The sequence below is a fragment of the Schistocerca gregaria genome, chromosome 6 (assembly GCF_023897955.1).
Source record: "Schistocerca gregaria isolate iqSchGreg1 chromosome 6, iqSchGreg1.2, whole genome shotgun sequence".
NCBI classification, from domain to species: domain Eukaryota; kingdom Metazoa; phylum Arthropoda; class Insecta; order Orthoptera; family Acrididae; genus Schistocerca; species Schistocerca gregaria.
Window position 1 is genome coordinate 321,577,816 of NC_064925.1, and position 27,946 is coordinate 321,605,761.

The 27,946-nt window shown below is 40.9% G+C and overlaps 1 long non-coding RNA gene across 1 annotated transcript; it reads right to left on the bottom strand.

Moving 5' to 3' along the window:
• Positions 1–57: 57 nt before the first annotated feature.
• On the bottom strand, positions 58–27,946 carry LOC126279002 (uncharacterized). Its single transcript, XR_007550778.1, has 3 exons — positions 27,889–27,946; positions 9,016–9,174; positions 58–146 (listed from the first exon to the last, which is right to left on the bottom strand). It is a non-coding gene; the product is annotated as an uncharacterized LOC126279002 (long non-coding RNA).

Sequence of the window (27,946 nt, forward strand, 5' to 3'; positions counted from 1 at the left end):
AGTCGTACAGAGAAATATGCATAATGTACAAATGTGTAAGTACAGCTGCTTCGCTTGTCTGCAACGCGATTTTATAAACCTCTCAATGGCAACGCCTATAGCTCCACAGACGGCTGTTGTTTTCGCCTATAGCCGTTCTGAGTCGACTGAAAGAAAGAATAAATGTATTAAAACTATGTGCTAGATGCCACAGTTTTTCACAGATCTCAGTGTTTATGGCGTCGTATCTCCTGAGCTACATGTCATACAATGATATAATTTTGTAGATACATTCGGCGGCATCTGTGGATACTGACTACAAAATGTGTTGCGAATAGAGTTAGTTTAAACGTCATGCACAGTTCGGTAGTTTTACGTGCACCTCGGTGTTTCTGACGTCGTTCTCCTGAACTACGACAGATAGGCGGCTCTTACCAGCTCAGCTGTTTCGCCTGACAGTAAGGGATATGTGCACCAAGTTTGCGTGAAGTCGGTCCATTGGTTTAGGAGGAGATGTGGAACGAACACACACACAAACACACACACACAAACATTTTTATATTAAGAAATATGCAGGCTATGTCTGTACATTTATTAGAGTATTGCGTAAAAATTTGATGTAAACCAGTCAAGCACTTTTCGAGATTTTTGCTAACAATGTTGAACGACTTGTCTTTATATGGTAGTATAGAAGATGTATTATTACATTTATCCATTTCTTTCATTTCTTTCCTGGGTTCTTTTCCACGAAATGTGCTGCAAAGCACAGTTTGGGAAATCAAATTTAATACGTACCAATTCAGGTCTGTTGGACAATATAGCTTCATTTCTTTACAATAAAATCATAAGTTACATGTAATTTTTATTCTGATATTATTGAAGACGAAACAAATTTTTTGCACCCCTTTGTGGGGTGATGTTACAGCAACCTTCTAATGTGATTAATACTGAACGACAGTCATAGGTTGCAGACAGCTCTTTATTGGGTCAAAATTGACATTTTTACCAGTGGAGGGCACCATCAGGTCATCTGGAAAAATGAACGAGGTAAATGACTGTACATGATCCTATCCTGAGCTACTACATTTAACAGTAAAAACAAAAAACGCAAATATGCAAGAGGTAAAGGATAGGAAAGTGTCCAATGAAAAAATATAATTACTGCCAAAAAGCATTCGTCAGATACTCTTAAAATAGCCAGTAAACGAATGAGAAAAACACCGTAAGAGATTTCATTCATTCATTCCTTCTTTATTAATCTACTGGCTCATTTTGTGTACAGAGAGTGCTACATGATATGGGACAAATCATTGTATTAGTTAAATATTTTTTAAAAAGCACGTAACATTTAATTAAATATACCTAGACTTAGACAACTGTATGATAGTTACAGATTATGGGATATAGTATTAGTATACTAATAAGCTGTTCAAAAGTAAGGTCATCAAGGCCTAATTAAAATTAAAATTTGTGGATTCATTTCAAATAAAGTTAAGTACAGATAAGCATTACATCATTTATGCAACATTTAAGATTTACTAGACAAATATAATAAGTACATACAAATAAATCGATTTTTAACATTCGGTTAGGCCTTATCGAAATTTACGTTTTGAAGATAAATTATAGTACCGAAAGATATGTGTGCAAATAAAGTACGTAGAAAAATCACATTAAAATATTCATGTATGTTATAAAAAGAGTATTTTAATAATATCGATTTAAGCCTTCTTTTAAAATGTGCTGCATTGTTGATATTTTTTATGTTTGTTGGTAGATGATTATAAAGTTTAATCCCCATGCATTTTACACTATCAGAATGTAATTTAATGGAATGGGGAAACTGTGTCAACAAGTATAGTCCTGATTCTGCTCCATGCTGCCAGTATTTTGCTGCTAAAATGCAGTATCTGCAATATGTACTGTAATGGAAGTGTAAGGATACCTAGTTTTTGGAATAGTTGTTTACATGAATCACTCTGCTTCTTAAATAAAATTATCCTGACAGCTTTCTTTTGTAGCTTAAATATTTTATTGGACCAAAAATATGAAGCCATATGTTAGGATTCAGGGAAGAAAGAGCATGGTACACTGGTGTTAGCATATTTATACTTGTCACTTCCCTAATTGACAGAAGCATAAAACATACTTTACTTAGCTTGGTAGCTAAGTTGTCAGTGTGCCTTTTCCAGCTTAGAGTGTCAGAGATAGATATTCCAAGAAATTTAGTTACATTTTCCAGTTCAATACTTATTTCCACCTATTTGTATATCTGGGACAATGGATTTCTGTTCTGGATTGTATGAACTTTTAGGCCTATAGTCTTTTTTGCATTAAGAAGTAGCCTATTAGCTGTAAGCCAAGAATCTATTAGAGCTGTACATTGGTAACTGCAGCTTCAATGCAATTATCTGAGTCAGATATCAGAATATTGGTGTCGTCGGCAAAAAGAAAGGTTTTATAAATTATAGAGTGAAGCAATCAATCGTAATTTTTTGCAGAGTTTATTACACAAAACCATATTTCAGCTGGTGCCTAGCCATTATAATGCACTCTTTGTTAATCTCGATATATTTTAATTCCCTGTTATTCGGACAACTGATTTTACATTTACATTTATACTCCGCAAACCACCCAACGGTGTGTGGCTGAGGGCACTTTAGGTGCCACTGTCATTACCTCCCTTTCCTGTTCCAGTCGCGTATGGTTCGCGGGAAGAACGACTCTCTGAAAGCCTCCGTGCGCGCTCTAATCTCTCTAATTTTACATTCGTGATCTCCTCTGGAGGTCTAAGTAGGGGAAAGCAATATATTCGATACCTCATACAGAAACGCACCCTCTCGAAACCTGGGGAGCAAGCTACACCGCGATGCAGAGCGCCTCTCTTGCAGAGTCTGCCATTTGAGTTTGTTAAACATCTCCGCAACGCTATCACGGTTACCAAATAACCCTGTGACGAAACGCGCCGCTCTTCTTTGGATCTTCTTTATCTCCTTCGTCAACCCGATCTGGTACAGATCCCACACTGATGAGCAATACTCAAGTATAGGTCGAACGAGTGTTTTGTAAGCCACCTCCTTTGTTGATGGACGACATTTTCTAAGGACTTTCCCAATGAATCTCAACCTGGTACCCGCCTTACCAACAATTAATTTTATATGATCATCCCACTTCAAATCGTTCCGAACGCATACTCCCAGATATTTTACGGAAGTAACTGCTACCAGTGTTTGTTCCGCTATCATATAATCATACAATAAAGGATCCTTCTTTCTATGTATTCGCAATACATTACATTTGTCTATGTTAAGGGTCAGTTGCCACTCCCTGCACCAAGTGCGTATCCGCTGCAGATCTTCCTGCATTTCACTACAATTTTCTAATGCTACAACTTCTCTGTATACTACAGCATCATCCGCGAAAAGCCGCATGGAACTTCCAACACTATCTACTAGGTCATTTATATATATTGTGAAAAGCAATGGTCCCATAATACTCCCCTATGGCACGCCAGAGGTTACTTTAACGTCTGTAGACGTCTCTCCATTGATAACAACATGCTGTGTCCTGTTTACTAAGAACTCTTCAATCGAGCCACACAGCTGGTCTGATATTCCATAGGCTCTAACTTTGCAGGCGACAGTGCGGAACTGTATCGAACGCCTTCCGGAAGTCAAGAATAATAGCATCTGCCTGGGAGCCTGTATCTAATATTTTCTGGGTCTCATGAACAAATAAAGCGAGTTGGGTCTCACAAGATCGCTGTTTCCGGAATCCATGTTGATTCCTACAGAGTAGATTTTGGGTTTCCAAAAACGACATCTGCTCGACGACCCTTCTTGAAGACTGGGACTACCTGTGCTCTTTTCCAATCATTTGGAACCTTCCGTTCCTCTAGAGACTTGCGGTACACGGCAAGTTCTTTCGCGTACTCTGTGTGGACCGAACTGGTATCCCGTCAGGTCCAGTGGACTTTCCTCTGTTGAGTGATTCCAATTGATTTTCTATTCTTTGGACACTTATTTCGATGTCAGCCATTTTTTCGTTTGTGCGAGGATTTAGAAAAGGAACTGCAGTGCGGTCTTCCTCTGTGAAACAGCTTTGGAAAAAGGTGTTTAGTATTTCAGCTTTACGCTTGTCATCCTCTGTTTCAATGCCATCATCATCCCGGAGTGTCTGGATATGCTGTTTCGAGCCACTTACTGATTACTCCCTTTTTTTATATTCCTATGAACTTCCTAGGATTTTCTGTCAAGTTGGTACATAGAATTTTACTTTCGAATTCACTGAATGCTTCACGCGTAGCCCTCCTTACTCTAACTTTGACATCGTTTAGGTTCTCTTTGTCTGAGAGGTTTTGGATGCGTTTAAACTTGGAGCAAAGTTCTCTTTGCTTTCGCAATGGTTTTCTAACTTTGTTGTTGAACCATGGTGGGTTTTTCCCGTCCCTCACAGTTTTACTCGGCACGTACCTGTCTGAAAGGCCTTTTACAGTTGCCTTAAACTTTTTCCATAAACACTCAACATTGTCAGTGTCAGAACAGAAATTTTCGTTTTGATCTGTTAGGTAGTCTGAAATCTGCCTTCTAGTACTCTTGCTAAACAGATAAACCTTCCTCCCTCTTTTTATATTCCTATTAACTTCCATACTCAGGGATGCTGCAACGGCTTTATGATCACTGATTCCCTGTTCTGCACATACGGAGTCGAAAAGTTCGGGTCTGTTTTTTATCAGTAGGTCCAAGATGTTATCTCCACGAGTCGGTTCTCTGTTTAATTGCTCGAGGTAATTTTCGGATAGTGCACTCAGTATAATGTCACTCGATGCTCTGCCCTACCACCCGTCCTAAACATCTGAGTTTCCCAGTTTATATCTGGTAAATTGAAATCCCCACCTAAGACTAACATGCTGAGAAAATTTTTGTGAAATGTATTCCAAATTTTCTCTCAGTTGTTCTGCCACTAATGCTGCTGAGTCGGGAGGTCGGCAAAAGGAGACAATTATTAACCTAGCTCGGTTGTTGAGTGTAACCTCTACCCATAATAATTTACAGGAACGATCCACTTCTGCTTCACTACAGGATAAACTGCTACTAACAGCGACGAACACTCCACCACCGGTTGCATGCAATCTATCCTTCCTAAATACCTTCTGTACCTTTGTAAAAATTTCGGCAGAATTTATCTCTGGCTTCAGCCAGCTTTCTGCACCTATAACGATTTCAGCTTCGGTGCTTTCTACCAGCGCTTGAAGTTCCAGTACTTTAGCAATGCAGCTGCGACAGTTTACAATTACAATACCGATTGCTGCTTGGTCCCCGCATGTCCTGACTTTGCCCCGCACCCTTTGAGGCTGTTGCTCTTTCTGTACTTGCCCGAAGCCATCTAACCTAAAAAAAACGCCCAGTCCACGCCACACAACCCCGGCTACCGGTGTAGCCGCTTGTTGAGTGTAGTGGACTCCTGACCTATCCAGCGGAACCCTGTCGACGATGCTGCAGATGGTGAGCTCTGCTTTCATCCCGCTAGCGAGACTGGCAGTCTTCACCAAATCAGATAGCCGCCGGAAGCCAGAGAGGATTTCCTCCGATCCATAGCGACACACATCATTGGTGCCGACATGAGCGACCACCTGCAGATGGGTGCACCCTGTACCCTTCATGGCATCCAGAAGGACCCTTTCCACATCTGGAATGAACCCCCGGTATGCACACGGAGTGCACATTGGTTTTCTTCCCCTCTCTTGCTGCCATATCCCTAAGGGGCCCCATTACGCGCCTGACGTTGGAGCTCCCAACTACCAGTAAGACCACCCCCTCCGACCACCCAGTGCTCAATAATTTATAAATCACGTAACAGTCACTGAGTGCTCCCACTTTCCTAATGGAAGGTAACCTGAAAAAGGAAGGTATTGCAAGTCAGTATAGGTGCGGAGAAAAATTATTAACGAAGAGGAGAAATAGGATCGGGCCTATAACTGATCCTTGAGGGACACCATGTTTTACAGTTTGCATATCAGCATATGAAACTGTGAATTTTCCTGAAGAGCTGACTTCACATAACTGCACTTACTGTTTTCTGTTTCATAGGTAGCTTTCAGACCCAAGGCCAGCAGTGCCCCTTATGTGGTAGTTATATAGTTTTTGTGCTAGTATTCTATGGTTTTAGCATTGAATGCCTTTGTAAAATCTAGGAACAACCCTGCAGATGGCTGTTTCTTATCTACGAGAGTGAGAGTCGTATCTAGAAATTTATAAACAGCATCTGCTTTTGTTTTCCACTCCTGGAATCGATATTGAGCTGAAGAAAGGATACTAATTTAGAAATGATTTTAATCTGCCAGCCACTACATACTCAAATATTTTACTTAACAAAGAGAAGACTGTTATAGGCTGATAATTATTGGGATATTGTTTACAGTATTTTTTGTGTAGGGGTATAATTTTTGCTATGGTAAGTAATTTAGAGGATATGCCTTCCACAAATGAAGAATTAATTATATGTGATAGAAGCTTACTTATTGTTCTTGAACGTCTGTGAACAGTGAAACAAGCCATCGCATCTTGTTCAGCAGAAGAAACCTTTTTTATTTTTTGGCTGCTTGTATTTTCGATTTCTGCTTCTCAGATTGGTGATAAGAATAGTGAAGCAGTAGAGTTGCTTAAAGAGGGGCTGGCATAGAGCAATTCATTAAGTGACTAATAAGGTGCTCAATAAAATTTGTGAAGAAGGAGTTAAATTCATGAGCCATTTCTTTTTTGTTAGTAATCAAATTTCCATTTATTTCTAGGTTACTGTTATTTATAACGTTTTTACTCCTAGCTGTACTAGTGTTAAATATCTGCCACATACATTTACTTTTGTTAATTGAGTTTTTCAGAGGTACATCATAATGAAGCTTTTTAGCAGCCTTGACAACATTTTTGAATATCTTTCTATAAGCAGTGAAGTATTTCTTAAACTAAACACTCCTGCCAAAATTTGTTTTTCTCAGGGAGAAAATCTCCCTCTTTCTTTTGGAGGAAGTTATAATGCCTGAAGCGATCCAATTTCTGGAAAAACCAGGAACAACTTTTTTAATTTTAAAGGAAAATAGTAATTGAAGTAATAGAGGAAAATGTTTAGGAAGGCTTCATACTTATCATCTACTGTTTGTGGCTGGAAGACTGTCTGCCAGTTTTCTTTACTGATGCGGAATAGAAATGTACAATATTGTTTTCTTGAAAAGATTCTGCTTTCTCATATTACTTTTTCGACAAAGGCATCCCTTTGTGGTAACTTTTCATGGGTCTGAGAACCCTAGATGTACAGGGGTTGCAACACATTCTATGTTAGTGGACACTTGGTCAATACTATGGGATGTGATGCTAGTTGCAGATTTTACTTTAAAAATAAAGGTTGAAAGAATACATCAAATTTATGAAGGTGGTCTGGGTGCTGCCATCAGTTAAGAAGTCATTATTAAAGTCACCACAGATTAAGGGGATGCTTTTCTTTGTTAGAGTTTCAAGAAGGGATGTCAAGTTTTTAAAGAATGAGCCTTTGTTAGCACAGATTGATATGTAAACAGTTGTTAAGAGTAAATTGAGGTCAGTAAGTTGAATCCTAGATAATTTTATATCCTTTACAACATTGTAAGAACAGCATATTTGGAGTGGGTGGGCTGCAATGAATTTCCTTGCAAATATGCAACTCCCTCCACCTTTGTAAATTTTTCTTGAAGAATTGTCTATTAGCTTGAATTGTGAGAGCTCTATACTTTTGACTGATTGTGCTTCCATCAAGTGCTCAGTTATACATAGAATATTAGCATCTGAAATATCACTTACTGAGTTTATTAACACTTCTAGGTCACATATTTTACTTCTAAGACCTTGGTCTTTGTGAAAGTAAATTTTTGAGAGATTGTTCTTCATTAGTTACATCTAGGTATAAAAATCACGAAGGATGAACCTACAGAGAAAAACTTAAGAAGTGCAGTAGTCGGTTCACCTCGTGCAGTGTGGGTCATCAGTCATAGTAGCACAGGAGTAAGAGGCCGGCCGAAGTGGCCGAGCGGTTCTAGGCGCTTCAGTCTGGAACTGCGCGACCGCTTCTGTCGCAGGTTCGAATCCTGCCTCGGGCATGGATGTGTGTGACGTCCTTGGGTTGGTTAGGTTTAAGTAGTTCTAAGTTCTAGGGGACTGATGACCTAAGATGTTAAGTCCCATAGTGCTCAGAGCCATTTGAACAATTTTTTGAACAGGAGTAAGACCATGCTCGACAACTGTAGACATGGCCCCATAGCAAATCGTTGGTGGCCTATCCACGCTCACACAGTGTGTGTACAGTACATGCTTATACTTTTTAAGTATGCCTTGTAGGTTTATTCTTTGTGGTTTTTATACCATCTCTTATTTTATATCTGTAAATGAAACTGTGTTTCTCTCGTTAGTTTAACTGCTGTTTTGATGTATTTTATTAATACTTTTTATTATTAATACTTTTTATTATTAATACTTTTTATCAGTAATTATATGCGTTCTTATCTTTTACTTCTTGCATTCCGTTTTCCATTGTACTTCACATAACCTGATAATACCCTAACCGGGTGAAACGCGTCGTTTTTTATTCAATGAAGAACTTTCTGCAACCTAGGACTGTCTTTCAATATCAAAGACTAAATAGTTTATATTTTCAGAGTTTGAATTTTTCAAAAGGTAAATGTGTTAAGTTGCTTGCACAAACTACTTAGTCTTTGCTCAAATTATAATAAAACTTATAACTAATCATGATTTTATATCTGTAAATGAAACTGTGTAGCCAATTTTCCGAGCAGTGCTCTGCAGCTACTTTCGCGTAACAGAACCCAGGAGCGAAATGCCTAAGTGCAAATACAAAAAAGTGAACTGATGGCCCAGTTTCACAATCAAGCACATAAACAATACATTAAACCATAGCAGAGGAAACACGACTTCGACAATTTAAAACTATTACTACATTTTAGGCGTACAGTAACAGCTGACAGCTAAAAGTCATCAGTCGGCTTATACTTACGACAGGTGTGACATATATCTCTTTCACCTCAATTCTTATACTTTTTTCTTCATGCACAGATTCAGGTTTCTCAGGAGCGTCAGGTATTTTAGTAATTGATGACGCTAGTGACGGCTTCTTACTTTTTATTGTAGCTTTACTTGGTGGCCTTTGTGGATTCTGTAAAAAAGACAATGATTTTCGGAAGCTAGATACGATGTATTGCCTTTTCTTAAAACTACACATTGACTATAGCGACATTTTACTACACGTTTCAGATACTGCACTTGTGAATCTAAAGCTTTCGCTGCGTACTGACTGTAAAGCCCATGCAGTGCGGCGAGTTGAAAATTTTCTTTTTATCTTTTTTTAAAAATAGCGATATTTTGGCGAAAAACTCCTCTGTCACTCTTATAGGAGAACGACAGTGAGCGAGTTTTATCGTCAAGAAAATAGGCCGTCTTTCAGAATGACACCCAGCTGCAATACCATGAGTTTTCAAACACGTGGTGCCCTTGTTCACAGACATTTACTCCAGTTGGTTTTCGTTTGACTCTCATGTCAGTGACCCACTGAACGTGAATTAAAAGTTATATTAACTAAGACAATGTGAGGCACGCAAATGAGAAACGGTCAAAGAATTGTAGCCCCATAGTAGACGAGCAGTTGCCGGGAAAATACCTGTACTCATAAACAACTAGGAGTAAAACTCGTTAGGCAGCTTTTACGAGTACGATGACAGATTACCTGTACTTCGGATAAATGGACAGGGCATCTACAAAATAGATGTGTGCAATTGGTTTATAAGTGCTATTGTTTATGTATATGTATGCACCTTGTATGCTTTTCACATGAACAAGTAAATAAATAAGGAAGTATTTCAGACACAGAACAAAATTTGGAAGATAAAGTAGACATCCACAAAAAATATGAAGAAAATGGTAAATATCAGTGTGCATAGCTCCTGTCCGTTATTTAGGTTGCTGCAGCATATACGAGGCGTCGCCCTTGCGCTACTCTGGAGATATTATACTGAAAAAGTTGAAAGTGTGTGAAACTCATATTGGCTCTATACAGGGTGTTACAAAAAGGTACGGCCAAACTTTCAGGAAACATTCCTCACACACAAATAAAGAAAAGATGTTATGTGGACATGTATCCGGAAACGCTTAATTTCCATGTTAGAGCTCATTTTAGTTTCGTCAGTATGTACTGTACTTCCTCGATTAACCGCCAATTGGCCCAATTGAAGGAAGGTAATGTTGACTTCGGTGCTTGTGTTGACATGCGACTCATTGCTCTACAGTACTAGTATCAAGCACATCAGTACGTAGCATCAACAGGTTGGTGTCATCACGAACGTGGTTTTGCAGTCAGTGAAATGTTTACAAATGCGGAGTTGGCAGATGCCCATTTGATGTATAGATTAGCACGGGGCAATAGCCGTGGCGTGGTACGTTTGTATCGAGACAGACTTCCAGAACGAAGGTGTCCCGACAGGAAGACGTTCGAAGCAATTGATCGGCGTCATAGGGAGCACGGAACATTCCAGCCTATGACTAGCGACTGGGGAAGACCTAGAACGACGAGGACACCTGCAATGGACGAGGCAATTCTTTGTGCAGTTGACGATGACCCTAATGTCAGCGTCAGAGAAGTTGCTGCAGTACAAGGTAACGTTGACCACGTCACTGTATGGAGAGTGCTACGGGAGAACCAGTTGTTTCCGTACCATGTACAGCGTGTGCAGGCACTATCGGCAGCTGATTGGCCTCCACGGGTACACTTCTGCGAATGGTTCATCCAACAATGTGTCAATCCTCATTTCAGTGCAAATGTTCTCTTTACGGATGAAGCTTCATTTCAACGTGATCAAATTGTAAATTTTCACAATCAACATGTGTGGGCTGACGAGAATCCGCACGCAATTGTGCAATCACGTCACCAAACAGATTTTCTGAGAACGTTTGGGCAGGCATTGTTGGTGATGTCTTGATTGGGCCCCATGTTCTTCCACCTACGCTCAATGGAGCACGTTATCATGATTTCATACCAGGATACTCCACCTGTGCTGCTAGAACATGTGCCTTTACAAGTACGACACAGCATGTGGTTCATGCACGATGGAGCTCCTGCACATTTCAGTGGAATTGTTCGTACGCTTCTCAACAACAGATTCGGTGACCGATGGTTTGGTAGAGGCGGACCAATTCCATGGCCTCCACGCTCTCCTGACCTCAACCCTCTTGACTTTCATTTATGGGGGCATTTGAAAGCTCTTGTCTACGCAACCCCGGCACCCAATGTAGAGACTCTTCGTGCTCGTATTGTGGACAGCTGTGATACAATACGCCATTCTCCAGGGCTGCATCAGCGCATCAGGGATTCCATGCGACGGAGGGTGGATGCATGTACCCTCGCTAACGGAGGACATTTTGAACATTTCCTGTAACAAAGCGTTTGCAGTCACACTGGTACGTTCTCTTGCTGTGTGTTTCCATTCCACGATTAATGTGATTTGAAGAGAAGTAATAAAATGAGCTCTAACATGGAAAGTAATCGTTTCCGGACACATGTCCACATAACATATTTTCTTTCTTCGTGTGTGAGGAATATTTCCTGAAAGTTTGGCCGTACCTTTTTGTAGCATCCAGTATATGAAGCAAAAAAGTAGTTGTTCAGCTCACTTAGGTAAGAGGAGGCTATACCAGCTGAACCTCTACTGTTAAAACACCAGTCTAGCGATAACTTAAAAAAAATAATAACCAGTTTGCAAGCCGAGACGTAAAAGCAAGATGCAAGGTTTAGTCAATAATTATCAGCACTTTCGTTCTTAGGGCTGTTAGCATAGCTTAGTGCGTGTGTCAACCACTAGAAGGCACTGTTTTCTTTCTGTCAGTTTTCATCAGGTCACATTAGTTCACTTTGTACCACACAACAAAATAATTTCATTGTAGGTGTTTAAATTTTTTTAAATGATCTACCAGGTGAGCTCAGAGCAGATCAGAGCTTGGGTGCCATGGCAATCGATACCTCAAAAAGGCATATTCCAAATGCAACAGACCTCAGAGCATGGCATGGTGTTGCTGTGCTAAATAACAAGGCACTGTGAGGTAACGTTCGGTAACTTCACTGCCCGAGCACCACTACAAAATCAAATGCAGACGGAAAGAACTGAGTTTGGCAACCAAGAATAATCATTGAACAGCCACAGTGAGGTGCTGACAGATCTGATAAAAGAGAGCAGACAGACTCTTACACCCAGAGGCACTGTGTCAGAGGCACTGTGTCAGAGGCACAGGTTTGGCCCTTTAAATAGTGAGGCTTCTCGAGTTCAAGGATACATGCTATTGTGCTGCCATTCTGTCTGTGTCGCTTGAATAAGAGGGAATAAGAGTCTATTGCGTTTCAGTGAAACCACAACGAGCTGATCGATGATGGCCAGCTTGCTACCTGCTTGCCGACTTCAAGATCGAGATGCTGCCAACCTGTTGCATATCACAGCCATGGTCTGCCGTTGCTGCCTACTGGCCTGTCACACTTGAGAAGACTGGGAGGGGGGGGGGGGAAGAGGGTAGCCAGCCCTCCTACACTATCAGTCTTGGGTAGATCTGCAAGCTGGCACCTCCACACTAAGTAGGTGTGGCATGTCTGTGCAGTCCTCTTGCTGACTCATAAGCATCTGCTACCATCTTGATGAGTCCACAGAGGATGACCAAGGCCTAGTTCCCACAACGACTGACATCCTGGAACACAGTCTCCTCTTGAACACACGACCGGCTGTCACTGAGAGTGCCGAGATGGACGCTGCATTGGGTCACCATGCAGTGCCCGGGCAGGCAGTGCCTTCCTCACCCCGCTGCCATTACCAACACAGTATTGAGCAGTGGCATTGACCTGCAGCACCATTATCGCGAATCGCTGCAAGGCATCTGCATTCCTTTGTGGCATGTGAGCCTACACGCAGCCACCGATTGCAGCTCTGAAGACACTTACACACTTTTCAAGACAAATAAATGTTACTACAGTTACAGGTGTGAACTGGGCAATTCACTGCCCCTCTTCACTCGACCTCCAGTTCACAAAACGGCCCCAGCACTCAGGCTTTAACAGTGCTCTTGCTAAATAAATATGGCTGCGCCACTCTTGGTTTGTGCTAATGAAGAACAGCGTTCTGTAATGTGTTACTTGTGGTCTGAAGGTTACCAGGATCTGAAAGCCATAGATCCACAGATCCAAAGAACAGAAATGTTGGCAATGATATATACAATAGCGTGCGTTTGTTGTGCCAGCCTGAGTGGCCGAGCAATTCTAGGGACTACAGTCTGGAACCCCGCAACCGCTACGGTCGCAGGTTCGAATTCTACACCTTATTTTAGATCCATGTGACGATGCTGTGCTGATTATGTTTATATGTTTTGACGATGCTATTATGGCCTTATCACTTTAGGACATGGTGTAAAAAAGGTACGTTATACCATATTTTATCTGTACTTTTCCCTGGTTGTATGACAGTATATTGTGATACATGTTGCTGTTTTATGTTGAAAGACACGCTATTCACTAGATGTAGATATTTATATATTTTATGCCTGCGGATGGTCATTACGGACTGAACCGGTCATCGTCTAAAGAATTGATATCGTGATCAGAGATTGGAATGAAAAACATTTGAGGAGAATGTGATTCAGAAACGTTAGGTCTATGTGCCATTATGGAGCAATTTTTTCCTATAGCCAACTCAGCAGCTACAAAATTAGCGTCGGTGAAGATGTAACGCTTCATAGGGTATAACTCAGTTACTTTGAATCCATCTACTGCTATCTCAGATAATTGAGCACGAAGGTAGGCTTGACCAAATACCTCCATAACGTCGTAAGGTGTGAGAGGACGCCAATTGTGATGCAATCATACTCTCACTGCCTCGCTGTAGAACGTTTTCAGAGGTCCCATGAACGTCTTATCTAGAGGCTGCAGTTTGTGGATGCAATGTAGAGGAAGTGAGATGACAGTCACGTGGCTGCTTTCGCCAAGTCAATCAGTTCTGGATTTCGAACGTGGCTATAATGATCAGCCAAGATGAAGAGAACAGGCCTTGTTCAGTTGGACCATTCGGTGGACAAACTGTGTTGAACCCATTTTGAAGGATGGGCTCTACCAATTTCACCATGGGGCCAACCTCTCATTAGAGCTTGGTACATTTTGGTTATCATTGGTGGGACATAATGTCCCGAAGCGCTCATGCATGCAATAGCTGTGATTGTAGCCTCTCTTTCTGCAGACGTTAGAGCTGCAGTTTGTTTCTTCCATGTCATCCCCATCACTTTTGGAACTTTGCTTTGGACAATGGGCAGGCCTGTCTTATCCACGTTATATACCCGGTCTGCTGGATATGAGTATTTGTTGAAAGTGTCTGCCAATAAATCAAAGAAAACCATCATATTCTCTTTATTGAAGCCTAAGACTCTGGCATATGAAGTTCCACAAGGTTTGAGAATTGACTGGTGATTTTTGTGTCACTGAAGAAAAAGGTCAGCTCAAGCTCGTCCTGCTTCTCCTCCTTTGAAAGGGGTTGTCGACTATTTCTCTGGGCAAGTAAAAATTCCATTCTTCTCAGATCCGCCAAGGTCATGCAAAGAATTTTTGCTCCATCTCAAGGAGATAAGAAACTAGCTGAAGCTTCCTGGCAGATTAAAACTGTGTGCCAGACCGAGACACACTCCACTGCAGAGTGAAAATCTCATTCTGTAAGAAACTAGCTGTTTTTTGAGGTCTGCATTGAAAATCTGTTTCCTTTCAAGCCTTGTCTCTAGAACCGTTTGCTCAGGGATTTTATCAAGTTTAAGAAATCTTTGCAAAGTGGTACAAGGCACTCCAAATGTTCTTACAGCACCTTTCACAGAAGCTTCCTTTGTTTTCACAGCTGCTATGGCACATACCATCTGAGATTTATCCCACTGAAGCCTCTGGTTCTTACATTCATAGCGCTTCTTTATTCTCACCATCTGCAAGGACGAACAAAAACACTAGGATCTATTATCGCAATTTGAAATTCTATTTGTTTGCTTGCTGCTGTGTGAGTTGTATATATGAACTTTAAACAAAACTCGACCAACCATATCCCCATAAAATTAATTAAATGTTTTACATTGTTTAAGAGAAGAGATGGTGTAATTATGGGCCATCCTCAAATAGGAGCCCATTTTTACACCAATGCAATGGGCTCATATTTACACCAACCATTCTTAAGCAACATTGCCACTATCACTTCGAACCTAAAAGAAGGTGGAAAGTAAAACGTGTTTCTAAAAGTTGCTTAGGATTCCGACATTCCGGATATCACTGAGAAATTGTTTGAAACTAATCAGAAGGATATAAAAAGAAAAAAGATTTCACATACGTGCCAAACGTTTGCAGTCCTGAACAAACATCAATTCACACAATAAACGACGCTGTAACTATAGTGTTTGAAACAATGCTTCCAACTGTTCACTGCTACCGTCTATGAACAACAGGCAACGTTTTCAGTCCTGGCCGCCAGACTGCAGCACGTCCCATAGCCTCTTCGTGAGGGGTGCCCATAATTACACCTGTGCCCCTTTTCACACCTTTTCCTCTACCCTGTACCGTTACTAATCATTTCTTTTACTATTCCTCTCGCAAACACAGTGAGGGAAAAAACTGTCTATATGCCTCCAAATGAGCGCTGATGCCTCGTATCTTATCTTCATGCTCCTTATACGATATGTATCTTGGTGGGAGTAGAGACCTTGTGTAATCAGAGTCAAACGTTGGTTCTCTAAATTTTCTCGATAGTGTTCCTCGAAAAGAACATCGTCTTCCCTCTAGGGATTCCCATTTGAGCTACCCGGCGAATGTAATAGGACTGCAGGAAAAAATTCTCATCGCGCAAAGAGACGCTCATGATCAATGTAATTAATTAGTTAATCAATTTGTTATCAATGACGTACGACAAAGTGGATAGAAGTGAAGCGAGAGGACCATGGACATGATTTGCAAATTCGAGCGGTAATCAGGCGGTTTTTCGTTGCTGCGGGATCTTTTAACGAAATTTCAATCCCCCACCTACACAGGGAGAGTTGACCATCGTAATAAAATCAGCTATACTGCCGCATTTATAAAGTGATGCATAGGATAAACTTGATATTTCTAACTCCTCTGTGCTGCTGCCTTAAGAGATTTTGTAGGCGACGAGGCCTCTGGTTACTTTAAGAAAGTTCGAAAGTGAGAAGGCAACTGGTGACAGAGTTGGAGCGTGCTCTGAGCACTCTGTCATGAGCCAAAAATGTTTTAAATATTCTAGTCCTACGATCCAGGACGAAACAGAAATTAAGTAGATAAGAATAAATTTTTTGTTACCTGATGAGAGATTACTTACACGAAACATTGCCTATGGCACACTGTTGTACAGGATTTTCACAACAAGTAACGATACTTTAACGATGTGAAAACGCTTGTTACCTAGATTCCTTCTGCCTTTGAGAATAACTCATATAAAAGGAAAGAATTCACATTTCGCGTGAGAAAGACATGGTGTATTGACGCCAACGGCCCAATTCGGATTAGGTAAGTGGATTTTTTAAACCAGGGCGTCTATTTCACTGCAGACAGAACTATTTGTCCAAGCTGCGCTTGCTTGTCTCGCATTTTCTGCAGCCAATGGATGACCTGAAACAGCGGCTTAGTCCAACATGACCGCCACGAACAATGAATGCTCCGACCAGTATGATCTTGCCCGCTGTTGTGGGACAAATCCTGGAGGCGGCGTTCTCTGGATGACTGAGTAGTAAAGTAACCAGTACGCCAGTTGAGTGGTGACAGAAGCGAGTGTTTGTCTGGATGATTATTCCGTCAAGTAAATTCATCTGTTGGATACTTCGTGGTCACACTGACAGAATGTCCAGCCTCCGAGCATCCAGTGTGGCTGGAGTTGGGCCAGCAAATGCTGGCATGGCCAGTGCAGGTCTGGGTCTCTGGCCCTCTTCCAGTCGGCGTGGCAGGGCTCCCCAGCAACTGGTAGATGGCTCGTACTTCGCGATCGCTAGTGTGGGCTATTGAAAAAAGTTTGAGTGTGATTCTCACACGTTGAAAATATGTTTTATTACGAAGAAGAATCATGATAAGGTGCGGAGGTGACTGTTTTAAGTACCTGTTTGGCTCCTGTAAATTGTTAAACAATTATATAGTGGAGATGCTGAATCGAAGATAGACACAAAAAAAACTTTTGGCCAACAAGGGCGTTGTCAAAAATAGGCCACACGCACACACACACACACACACACACACACACACACACACAACTGCAGTCTCTGGCAGCTGAAGCCAATGTGGCCGAAAGCGCATTTTGTGACAGTGTTTTTGTTTTGCCTATCTGCGAATCAGTATCTCTGCTGTATGGTGAGTAGCAACTATCCTTTTCGTAATACTGTTACATTCCATCCTGTATTTCCCATTGTTTTATGTTTGTTGAACAATTAATTTGGTAGTGAAGCCCAAATGGAATATTTCCCACTATTTTTGATATCACTATTGTGCCAACTCTCCCTTTGTCCCAGGCATTAGCCAACAGGAACACAATAAGAGGAATGAAAACCTCTGCCTGCGTTTTTGGACAAATTGGTTCCTGCATGTGTTCACACAAACGGTAAGCAACCTCTTGAGAGACAGAGACAGGAAGCGAATTTCCCAGGTACTAAATATCAAAGGATGCCACCATCATCTGCTTTGTCCAGCGGGAAGTAATCACTTGAGATAGTGCATGTGCTCCAAGACCACGTACAAACATAAGTCCCCCAGGTATCAGATATCAAAGTGAAGCTCCAGCATAGACTGAATCTTTTTCCCACTAATTTTCAGATGGGTGAGGGGAGGGGGAAGTGTAGGAGGGGAGGTGGATGTGGAGAAGAGAAAGGCTGGGGGATTTCCCCAAATGGGTAGGTGTAATTAATATATCAATTTAATTAATTAGTCAATTAATTTGATATGTATAGTGAAACCATATCAGTGAGGGTGAAGAGGGGAGGGTTGGGGATTTTCCAGAGATGTGTGGGAGGAGGAAGGGTGGGGGTTTCTCAGATGGGTGCATTATCCACAGGGGTTCATAAATCAGTCTCAGAGAGTTATAAATCAATTAACAGAACAATAATTTAAGGGGAGGAGGATAATTTGCCTCTGAATATATGCTCGCCCCTGATCGTCTTTATGCAACCTGCACAAATAAAATGCACCAAGACCTACTTTGCCCCACTACTTCTGTCCATGTTACTAGAACCAGAGAGAATAACAGTCTGTTGTGTTTCAGTGAAACCATGATAACCTGATTGTGCATCAGGTAGATTGCACTGAAAATTTGAAGTCAGCCTGTGTTTGCTTGCCGGCTTCAAAACCGAGATGCTATCAACTTGATGGAGACCACAACCATGCTTTGACCATGCTGCCTACTGGGTCACCTGGGTCACTATGGATGAGAGGACTCGGGTGATAGCCAGTCCTCCTACACTACAGGACATTGCAGATTATCTGCAAGCCTGCATCTTCTCACCCACCAGGCGCCACCAGGCGCAGTGCATCTGCAGAGCCTCTTGCCCATATAGTGTGTATCAGCAGCCATCTTGATCGATCCATGGTGGATGATCGGGGCCTAGTCTTCATAACAACTGACACCCTGTAACACAGTTGGCATTCTCCATCTGAGCACACAACGGGCTGTCTTCGAGAGCACTGAGGTGGAATCTGCACTGCGTCATAACTGCGGCAGTGACGTCGCGACTCACTGACAAGGCGTCAGCACTTCTTTGTGGCATGAGCGCTTTTTGGCAACTTCTGATTGCTGCTCTGAAGACATTTATATACTTTTCAAGGTTAATAAATGTTATTATATATACCGCTGTGTCACAGACGCCTCCGGAGAGTGAACTGGGCAACTCACCTACCCTCAACGCACAACCTCCAATTTACAACGTAACCGCGACTGGGACTTCACAATGTTAACATTAATATACGGAAGTATACAATGATAAAGTTTGGAAAAATTACTTAAACTTTGAACTTCACTAATAGATTACGGTGCAATGCTTTATATGATCTGCTGAAACGCTGAAATTAGATAAAACTGAAGTTCAGCCCACCTCTCCTACTTAAATTAGGAAAATAAAAATTCTGTAGGCTAAAGAGCGGCGTACTAAGCTGCTGTCAGCCCGCCCCCTTTGGAGGGACTCGAAACTCAGTAAAGGAAAAAAAAAGAGGAATGACGCCCATCACGTGATCTTCGCAGCATCCAACGTTCGATATTCCAACGATAATGTGAATCAAACTATTTAAACATTCATAAAAATATCGTCCCATAAACAGACCTCACAGAGTTTTACCACGACAATATTTTCCATCTGGTTAAGAACATTGAACATGCCTTTCGACGAGTACGTGAGCAATGTCTCCCCTGTAGAAAAGCGGTAATCTCTAGTAGACGTCAGTAAAGAGACTGACATGTCATTTAGAAGGCACAAGCACTTACGGAATTTTGTGACTCCTCTTCCATGATGCTCCACGTAACCTACAATATGACAAACCAAACGTTCTTTTGATTAGGAGCTCTCAAGATTCTCCAATAGATGTTGTTAATCAGGCTGAGCCTCTGTGAAATTATGTGGAACACAGAGCGTTTTTTTAACTATGTTTTCTGGTTCCATAACTCTGTCTCTGTTTTTTTTGGTGCAAATATCTAGCTAACATCCACATGTGGCTTACGTACTACGTAAAAGGAAATTCACATTTATGTTCACAGTTTACATCGGAAGATAATGAAAATTTAACAGGAATGTAAACTCACTGTAACGTGCAATCCCAGGAAGTCTATTACTGACGGATTATCATTGTAACTCAAAGACCTTACGATACCGAAATGGCGTTCAAGTGGATCCTGATTAAATTTTGGTGTCAGGACATACCTGAAACTCCTTTTCCCCAAGTATCCAAATACTCCTAATGTTCTTTCAGTGGTTACTCTTAGAGTGTGGAGAGTTATTTCGGAAGCAAAGCTATTACTTCTATCGGCGAGAATGCTTCTCCATTTCATTAACGTTTTGTGAGCCTCCGAGTTATTTCTCTGAAGAATTTTATTTCTTTGGCTACTGTTTCACTGAATAACTACAGAGCTAATCTTACGTTCATTCGTTAAAATGACGTCGGATCCAAGTAATTGGAAATTTATTTGTGGCGAATTCTGGGGCAATATCTTGTTCAGCCGTGACGATCTCATCGTTGAAAAGTATCTCAGATTTATCACAGATATTCTTCCTTAAGCCTTTAATGAATGAATAGCGTCTGAAAATGCGCAAATACTCCTGGCTTCGTCAACTGGATTTGATGTAGAGCAAGTAACTTTTTTCATGCTGCTAGTTATGAGACAATGCCAGACCTTTTTATTTGGTTGACTGCCATTAGAAGATAATGCAATAATTCTTGTTCCTGTTTGCTCTTTCTAGGTAAGTACTTGAATCAATATCTGCGAGACGACGTCACCGAGAGCTGTATTGCCACTAACATATACAGCAATAGGTTGGATCCAGCTATGATGTAGGGAAACAAACAGCAGAGCATGATTTGCAAGATACAGTCGTCTAGATTATATTCCCCTAAATTGACGAAACCATCAACTTTGAACGAAGTGTTATTGAAAAGCAGCTTAACTTCATCAAAAAGTCAGCTCACCTAAAGGTTTGTTTTCACCGGTCTTCCCGAAAATAATTCTTAATTGGTTTCACAGCGTGACCATTGATGCCAACTGAGCATTTCTGACCCTTGACTAAATTTCGTAAAAGTGTTTCGGAAGGAGGTGGCAACAATTCATGCTTCAAACACTGGCTGTATCCTCTGGGCGACTTAATTTTTAAGAGCACGCTGTCCAGAGGAAACTCGTTATCACACCGCATTTCCTTATTGTTTTTAAACTGACATTTCTTTGTCATAGAGTCTACTATGTTTTTGTGTTTCTTATTTTAGAATGATCTAGGAGATTCGACTGAACCATCTCACGTTTTTCGTCTGAGAGCTGCTTTCGCAGAAGATTTATTTAGGCATTCGCTGTTCTTAACTTATTGTGTAATCTCACAACTTCCAGTTTCTTATACACTTCAATGTTCTTTATTTACTTTTGCGTCCGGTACCATTACGTTCCGTAAATTTTTCTTGACAGAAGAAACATTGAGAGACATCGTAACTTCTTGTCCAACGTTTTCTTTTCCGCGACTTCTCTTTTGCAAGCGTTTCACTGGTGATTTTCTTTTGTGTAACATTTTAGATAGATATTTCGGTAAATCTGGAAGTAACTGAAGATACGCTGGTTTTAAAGACAACTTTTTTCTTGGAATTTTAGCTTGTTTACCGCCGATGACAAACAAGTCTGCTTCTGCGATTAAGTTCCTCACTGAAATGTGAATCACGCACAAAACAACTGACTCCCATATCTTGTCTTTTGCTCTTCCCCATTTAGAAAACTCTGCTTCGATTTTTGGAGGACTAAAAAAATGTTTTCCTGTTCTCTTTGTAGCCAGATCTGCACTTATAAACGAAACAAGTGAGTTTTTTAGTTCTTCTTTAAATATCACCACTTTTTGCCTCAGCTTTCAGCTGTGCAACGGTTACTCATAACGCTTTAAACAAATTCACAAAATAAGAACAGACACTATCAACCCACACCTTTCATTTCGGCAAAATCACGTCAACTTGAGACTCAAGCGACAGTGCTGCCTGTTGTCCGCCGGGACCGCCATCTGTCCTATGCCACAAAAAATCACCTCCTTTTGTCCGGTTTTTCAAATAGTACACATAAATAAACTGTTTGAGATCTGAGTTTTACGCTCTGAATAATTGTAGTACCTCTGTATTAAGTAAATTTTCGCATTAAACTAGATTTCAGGGTTTAGAATTGGCCACAAACTCGCACTTAGCAGGTACAGAAAGAAACTCTGCAAAATTGGCATTTAGGATATAGAAGAGTGTATAATCCTTCTGGCGGAGCTGATCTTGAAGTGCGAAAACGAAAACTTTCACGTCGTCTAAGAGGCCACCCCGCGTAAGTTAAGCGTTAAAAATTACAGAGCGACCATGAAACCAGGTCTTTCTTATTTTAGGGCTCTGTAAAGTATTTAGCATCTCAAAAGGGTTATGTAGCTGAAGTTCCGTGGTAGCTGTTTGATTGTGACCTCACTTGCACGAAATGACACTGCAAAAACGACGCTGTAACAATAGCATGCATTACAGTCGTGGCTAGAAGGAAATGCTTCTTTCCGTGGAAAGAAGAAAGGAACACAAGGGCTACCAGAAATCAGTATCTCTTCCAGTTAATTCTTAAATTGTCTTTCTTTCTTTCTTACTTGGTTTTTCCCGACAAGTCTTTGCACCCCCTCTGTGCCCTCACTATTGCCAGGAACTTATCTTGCCATGTGCTTGGTACAGCCCTGACAATGTGTTACAAAATGCAGTGATAAAACTGGAAACAGTGACAAAATCCACTGTGGACACACCACAGATGACTGAATGCTGCGTTCCAGACCAACGATATCTACACTGTTGTGGCAAACAATTGTTTGTTATGCAAGGCTGGCTCTGAAGTCCATATAAAATTACTTGACAGCTAAGTCTTGTCACTTGTGCTACGGTGTTGCCACATCAGCTGCCGGCTACCACTCCGTTATAGGTAACACAGGAACACGGTAAGTCACTTTACAAATGCTGTTACTGTGCAACAAGGAGCAATATTGAAAGGGGCCTTCGCAGGGTATGTCGAGATGCTCTGCCGACAGCTGATTTTAACTGAATTGCGGCGGGAGACGCCTTTTGTAGCTCTGAACTGAAACTAATGTCGCAGGCTAACCACAACGTCGTGATGTGTAATGCATCCGAGAATGCAATGGTCAACAATCTGCAGCAGAACTAAAATCACAACCACTTTGTTAACGGCTTTTAAAGCTTACTTCTATGAGCATACTCAAGACAGAAAAAATTCAGTTTCAGCGCTAAAAGCAAACTGTAAATCCTTGCTATCATTGGTTACCTAAGACTATCCTCCCACTGCTTGCACGAGGTGCCATACTACAAACCGATGAGCAATCCTTGATGGCACTTCGTTGCAGATTATAGACGACGTAGGCAGATTCCAGGCGAAAAAAGGATTATAGACAGAAAAATAAGAGTAAACAAAAAAGGCAATATGATGAAAAAAACTGACGTAGCAAAGAAAACGAAGTAAAGAACTACATTTAAATTAATTAACTCAATAAAAATTATAAACTGTTTTGATTAGATTTGGAAATAAGAAAACATCATGACATTTAACGAACTTCGAACCTACAGCCTTCAACATGGGAGGTTAATACATTAACCATTGCACTGAACTACAACACTGAAACAATGCCTTAAATTTTTGTCTGTGATCACGTAGTCACAGTGATGAATTGTATCGTTCAAAAACACGGTTTCACGCAATGTCGCGCGAAAATGGTTCAAATGGCTCTAAGCACTATGGACTTAACATCTGAGGTCACCAGTCTATGGGGACTTAGAACTACTTAAACCTAACTAACCTAAGGACATCACACACATCCATGCCCGAGGCAGGATTCGAACCTGCGACCGTAGCAGCAGCGCGGTTCCGGACTGAAGCGCCAAGAACCGCTCGGTCACAGCGGCCGGCCAATGTGAGGCGAAACTTACAGTATCTAACGTCAGCTGATCTCTGTGATTATTGTAACCGCACATGTGACGCTGACTCGCGTCTTGTGTGGAAGTATGCAGTAGTGTTTAATCAGTACTGTGTATGAAACATGTGTATCTCATTAGTGTGTGTGTGTGTTTTGTTTTTGGTGTAGTTATCATGTAATGTGCAATGGAATACGAAATAAAAGTGCCAAACCCATGACTCGTGATCCAAACACATCAACAAAGAATTCGGAACAGGTAATTGGAAGTGAACTGTCCAATTGCTGTGCAGTTTGACAACGGCGAACGGTTCGGATGTGTCGTTGTGAGCTCTGATTGAGTGAAACCAGCTCCACCGCTTGAAGTGTCGATTATCAAGTAATTGTAATTGGACTATAGGCCCCGTGCCAAAGTAGCGTCGCTTTTCCCCCTCCCCCACCTCCCTTTCCCTCTATAGCGTTTTCAGACACTGTCGACCTTTTTCACAAAGTCATTCATCCAGAACGTCTTATCTGCACATATCACACTAACTGACACATCTATCTGGGGTGATTATGCTGTTAAAACTAGAGCCTGATATCGGGCGCCGGCGGGAATGGCTATGCGGTTCTAGGCGCTACAGTCTGGAGCCGAGCGACCGCTACGGTCGCAGTTTCGAATCCTGCCTCGGGCATGGATGTGTGTGATGTCCTTAGGTTAGTTAGGTTTAATTAGTTCTGAGTTCTAGGTGACTGATCACCTCAAAAGTTAAGTCGCATAGTGCTCAGAGCCAATTGAACCATTTGATACCGGGCACCAGACAGTAAAACAGAAGTGAAAAGTTTACAATATGCTTTTCGCAGCGATGCTGCTACATCTAGTTAAGGTTGCAATATAGGAACTATTAGGCCGTAGTATACTGACGTTTATCTTTATTTATTTACTATACAGTTATTGACTTCTGTAGGGGCTTTCAAGCTGACATAAGTAGATTCAAGTCGTGTGTAGGTGCATGGTAGAAACTGAGTTGGCAACATTACCAGCAGCAAGCTTTGTTTCACAATTCCGTAGACAATTTCTGGTAAGACACTAGATTTAATGTATTATTTGTTTTTCCAACTTATTCTCACATTTTTTATTCATGCAAAGATTTTCTTTGTCTTGTTTAATCCATCCCTTTGGAACCACATTAAAATTTAAGATTTTTCTACCCCCAAAAACCTGGGGCGTGGCATGTTTCGCTCCCCCCCCCCCCCCCCCACCCCCCCACCCACTTACAACCGGCGCTGCTATGAAATGTCAGTAGTCGAAACACTTGCATCACGCACGTTAATCATTCAGTACTTCATGCCATCTAAAATATTAATTTCCTGTCACTGGCCCCTTGCAGTTACTACTGTCGGTACAAATTTAATCCCAAAGTTTTGTACATTGCTTTCCAGAAAGAGAGACGGTGAGAGAGAGAACATTCGTTCATTTTGTTCTGAGGATATGAAATGGCCACTAACTGACGGAGTATATACAAACTGCATCAAAAATTGCAATAAAATGTTCTCATAGAGTAATGTAAGAAAAAATTGGAAATGTTGTTGTATACATAACGAGTCTTAGCTAAGATTGGTTTGAATGGCTCTGAGCACTATGGGACTTAACATCTATGGTCATCAGTCCCCTAGAACTTAGAACTACTTAAACCTAACTAACCTAAGGACAACACACAACACCCAGCCATCACGAGGCATGGAAAATCCCTGACCCCGCCGGGAATCGAACCCGGGAACCCGGGCGCGGGAAGCGAGAACGCTACCGCCCGACCACGAGATGCGGGCAGCTAAGATTGATGGAGACCAAACACATAGAGTGTACATGTATATTTGGCACTAAATCACTGCTAGGGAGACTAACTTTGACTCGAAAAGACATACGTTTGTCTCACTTAAGACTTATTTTAATTTATCTTAGAAAATATGCAAAATGTGGGACAAATGTTGACAAAAACACACTTTAAATTTTGCAAATACGATGGCAATAGCGATTATGTTGTAATATTGTGAAATAGTCCTACTGGAACGTTGATCATAGATACAAACAGCAGAAATCAGATTGCCGGGCTTGGTAAACACCTGCTAAAAAACAGACAATATAAGAAGGATGACATAAAAGATATCCGTTCTCTCAGGAGAAACAGATCAATACCAAAACAGGATGATGAAACCCGAAAAAACAAAGTTGATGAAAGCCACACTGTAATAGAAGCGTTGGGCTGGACAACATGTAAGTAACTTTTTTGTAACTCTCTAGCATTGGTGGCAAGTGAGAAGACCTTGGCAATAACAGCAGTCTGAAGGAGGAGGAGGTTAGTGTTTAATGTCCCGTCGACAACGAGGTCATTAGAGACGGAGCGCAAGCTCGGGTTAGGGAAGGACGGGGAAGGAAATCGGCCGTGCCCTTTCAAAGGAACAGCAGTCTGGTCAGGGGTAACCATACCTATCATTGTTGTAAGGTTTAAGTAATGTAGGTTATCTTTTCCTTCAGTGTTGCTGTCGACGTGATTTTAGTAATTTTATTAACTGGACAAGGTGTTTTCCAACCAGTAAGTAAACGTTATTATTTTCACACAGTATAATCATCTATTGGTGAATATATTCCTCAAGGAAGTTTTTTTATTAACTTTTATCTCGTGTTTCTCAAGTGTCACTAAAAGCGTTGAGACAAAGAACTCGAGGGAAGTAAACTGTATGATGAATTTTGGACACAAGCAAAGGAAAATAAAGTACAATTTATTTTTGGGCTAATACAACCTGTGACAATAAAAACGAGACGGCCATGTGGTGACGATCCAGAGTTTCAACCCTCTAGTCTAGAAGACAGGCGTCAGTCAACTGTACTTTACTAAAGCCTCGTGATCACACTCAACTTATGCGGTCAGTCGTTCAAAAATATTTTGGGGCTCTCTGGCAATGATTTTAATACTTAGACAAAGGAAAAGAAGAGAGGGGAAACAATTTATCAAAACTTCCGACAAACGTTCCTCTCTGTCATCGACAGGACAAAATTCTGCTGAGACTGTACATTTGTGTTTATTGAGACCAATATTTTTCAATTACAGCTACGCAGCCATTTTAAAGCGACAAGACATCAATAACTGCCGTATGAGACCCACACTATAACCAGGATATGAAGTGAAATCGTCAACACCAATTATGGTAATGCCCTATTCTGTTAACCGACTTCTTCCAAGTCATCACAATATACCATGCAAATTGATCCATGGAACACGTAGATGACTGGCAAACAAACTGTATCAACCTCACGAATATTAAACTTTTTTCTCCTTCAAATTGATGAGCTACGAAGGAATGTTTCGATTATTAGCTTGCATTAAGGACACATTTTTGGCCTAAGTATTTTGACGCTAATGCTTTTAATAAATTGGAAGAAGAATAAAGGAAGATGATTCCCAACAGCTTTTATTTTGCCCCCAACTTAGCAAGTAAGGATAAAATTAGAACTATACCATTTCAAAGAAACAGGCAAGAAGTGTCGCCGACATTGGGTAAAATACAGGTGAAATTCAGGATGTGTTATCTACATTGATAGCTGGAATGTAAAATACAGATAAAATTCACATTTGTAACTTGCAAGTGGGAGGGCAAAATGCAATTATACAGTTCATTTATTATTATCTTAGCAAAAAGTAACTTATGATGACAATGCACGATGTAACCTGCAGTAACTACAAGCTGTTTAAAACGTTGATCCCTTTACTGAGGCCCGAAATCTATAGAATTGACAAATACAATTCTGTATAGTTTAGTGAGAGAATGTTCATTCGTTCAGAAAGTGTAGTTTCAGCATTTGCCTCAGTTTTTAAATATTAATACATGCAGGTTTAAATCCACAGCAAAATACCCGCATCACACATTAAAGAAAAAGGACCTATGTATTTGAATGGTTATAGATTCAATCCAGAATTTTGCTGCAGTCATAGATTGGTATTTAGGTTCCGAACAGCTAGCTTATATTGATGATTTGGCCAGTCACGTTCGTGTTACTTCGACTGATTCTCTTTTGTAGCTCAACAACTTATAACTAGGTGAGTGTCATGTTGACCAAGCACAAATAATGACTGCGTTGCAGTAAAGTTTCTCAGTTGTGTTTCTAGTTTCAACAATATTCGGAGTTAAATTTACTTACAGTTTTCGACATGTTTTTCGTTTCTTGCTTCCGTCTACTTGAAAAAAGCGAGCGACTA